Raw genomic sequence first — 3,496 nt, forward strand, 5'->3', positions numbered from 1 at the left:
CGTGTCCCTGCAGCACAGAAGCAGTCATCAGTGTCACAGACGTATATTTGTAGAAATAGACAACAATACATTGTATGAGTCACAATTATACATTTCTCTTTTATGCCAAAAATCATCCGGATATTAAGTAAAGATGTAGATATTTTGTAAATTTCCTACTGTAACTGTATCTAAACGTATTTTTTGATTAGTAATATACAGGGGGCCCCCAACGATCTCCACCGACTGACTGAGGTCAGCCTAAAAACATGCTCAGGACAGTTGATGGGTCACTGCTGCGCATCGTCACGAAAGCTGATCGTTCTGACGTGTTTTTAAGCCTCACCGCTCGTCGATTTAAACATTAAAGCATCCAAACACAAGACGCGGGAAAGCTGAACAGAGTAACGTTAGCCGGTTACTCGCGCACTGTGTTCGGTGCGCACGAGAGAGAGAGAGAGAGAATTTTAACATCCTTTATTACAAATATAATTTACCACACAATTAAATTACAATATTCATTTATACATAAACTCCTCACAAACGTGTAAAAACCAAATCACCTTCGAAAACAGAGCACAAAGCCTCATTTTAACACCAAATTTCCTCAAAAGCAGCAAGATCATCCATATGTTTATAGTATCTAAAATCTATCAGTATTCTTGCTTGCACCATGTTTGAAAACAATGTAACCACATTCGGTTCCAAATTTTGTTCCATCTTTTTCTTTCTACTTACATAGATAGCCAGTTTTGCCTGGCCTAAAATAAAATTCAGCAATTGACAAATAAACCTTTTCTTCCTTACATATTTACAACCAAAAATAAATAGCACCATAGAAAAAGATTCATTACAATTCTTAAAAATGCTACCTAAAAACAAAAATAAAGATTCCAATCTAGCACAATTCACAAATGTATGAAAGATGGTCTCTCTCTCAGTGCAAAAAGGACAACCAGCATCAATCTCAGGATTTATGATTGAAGTACAAGCATTGACAGCGACAGCAGCGTGAAGAATTCTCCACTGCAAATCACCTGCTTTTTTGGTCAACGGTGGTTTATATAGTGCTCTCCACTCAGGCTTCTTATCCATATTCAACTTAAAAAAAGCACGCCATGGAGTATCAGTTTTCGCATTTAACATTTTTTTGTTAAAATTAATTACACAACATTTATACAGAACTTTCCCAGTGCATGAAAAGAAATCTACACACATGGAATCAACAACTTCAAAAAAGACACCGGAAAACCCTTCTAAATTCAAAGAAAAAAAACAAACAAGGAAAAGAGTCTTTAGGATTTGGGTTGCAGAGGCCATCACCATACTCAGTCAGCAGAGTCCTTTCTGTTGCATTTAGAGTTGTTGACCATTTCTCTAATAGCTGTGCAATCAGACGCGTTGATCTAAATCCCAAACGTTGAGCCGTTCCCTCCTCATTCTTAAAATCAGGTCCAGCTATTTCCAATAGCTGTCCCAATTTGGTGACTTTACTATTAATGAGCGTCTTGCTAAGTCCTGGGAAAAGTCCACTGACAGACAAATCCAGACGTGCTCCACACATTTGAGGCTCTTCCAGTAGCCAATGAAGAGATGGTGGACCTTCTGCTTTTTTAAAAAAGAAAAGACTCCAAACTTTAAAAATATTTCTATAAAACACTGGCAGGCTAGAAGTATACAGTTTCAATGGATCCATTATAAAAAGAGTTCTATCCAGTCCCAAACCCTCAAGGTTTTGTAAAATTACGTATGTAACAGCACACCATTTAAAATCAACTGAACCAACTAGCAGTTTCTGTACAAACTGCAAACGAAAGGTTGCTATCCTACTTTGAAGGTGTATTAACCCATGTCCACCCTCTTCTTTTGGCAAGAATAACACATTCTGTGGGACCCAATGCAATTTATCCCAGAAAAAATCTACCAAAATAGCCTGGATTTTGGTTAACAGTTGTGAGGGAGGGTCAACACAGGCAAACCTGTGCCACAATGAAGATTCAACCAAATTATTAATAATTAAAATACGACCTCTGTATGACATCTTCGGCACTAAACATTTCCATTTATTTAGACGACCTTTAACTTTTTCAATGACTCCTTCCCAATTTTTCTGTACTGTAGACTCATCACCCAAAAACACTCCCAAGTATTTAAAACCAAAATTTCCCCAACTTAACCCTTCGGGAACTTCTGGCTTCCCATCTGCCCACTTTCCTAACAATAAAGATTCACTTTTACTCCAGTTTATTCTTGCAGAAGATAAACCTTTAAATGTTCTAAGTAATCTTAACAGGACCTGAATATCACTTTGCCTGGCAATCATGACTATTACATCATCAGCATATGCTGACAATATACGATTTTTTTTTACAGTTTGGCAAGCATATACCATGGAGTTTGGCTCTTATTTGCTGTAAAAGTGGTTCTATTGCCAAAGAATAAAGCATACCAGACAACGAACACCCCTGTCTAATACCTCTATGAACACTAAAAGGAGCACATAAACCACCGTTCACCTTAAGAATACTCTCAACGTCACTATAAAGAACTTTAATACAATTTATAAAATTCTGACAAAACCCAAAAGCCTCTAAAACCCTCCACAAGTAGCAATGCTCAACACGATCAAACGCTTTCTCTTGGTCTAAAGAGATTAACCCACAGTCTAAATTTAACAGCTTGGAGACTTCCAAAACATCACGAACCAATGAAATATTATCAAATACTGATCTACGGGGAACACAGTAAGTCTGGTCAGGATGGATGACACTATCCATCACTCCTGCTAGCCTGTTGGCCAAGGTTTTAGAGAGCAGTTTATAATCACTACAGAGTAGTGACACGGGCCGCCAACACTTAATCTCTGTAAGGTCACCCTTCTTAGGCAGGAGGGTTAGTACTGCTCTACGGCAGCTCACAGGCAGCTGACCTTCAGCCAGGCTTTCATTCAACACCTCCAAAAGGTCCTCTTTCAGATCTGACCAGAAAGATTTGTAAAAATCAACTGGCAAACCATCAATTCCCGGTGCTTTTCCAGACTCCATTTTTTGGAGAGCCTTATACAGCTCTCCTGTGCTCAAAGCACCCGAGATTTCAGTGTTGACTTCCTCTGATACCTGGGGTAAGTCATCAAAAAACTCACTTTCACCCCTGTATCTGGCTCCAAGTTCATTCCTATACAAGTTCTCATAAAAAGTAACTGCTCTCTTTCGAATGTCAGCAGGGTCAGTTAATAAACCTCCAGATTCAGAGCGCAAGGCATGGATGGCCCTGCTCTGCCCATTCTTCTTCTCCAAATTGAAGAAGAACTTTGATGGTGCATCCATCTGGTCCAAACTCTGGAACCGAGACCTGACCAGAGCCCCCTGTGTTTTGCCACCCAGCAAATCAGCCAACTGTGTCTTTTTATTTAAAAGAAAGTACAAATAACTTTGGGCACCAGTTGTCTCAGCCAATTCTTGAAGTTTTAAAATGTCAGCCTCCAAGATGTTCATACTCAAAGTTATCTCTCTAGTGA

The sequence above is a fragment of the Carassius carassius genome, chromosome 14 (genome assembly GCF_963082965.1).
Source record: "Carassius carassius chromosome 14, fCarCar2.1, whole genome shotgun sequence".
NCBI classification, from domain to species: domain Eukaryota; kingdom Metazoa; phylum Chordata; class Actinopteri; order Cypriniformes; family Cyprinidae; genus Carassius; species Carassius carassius.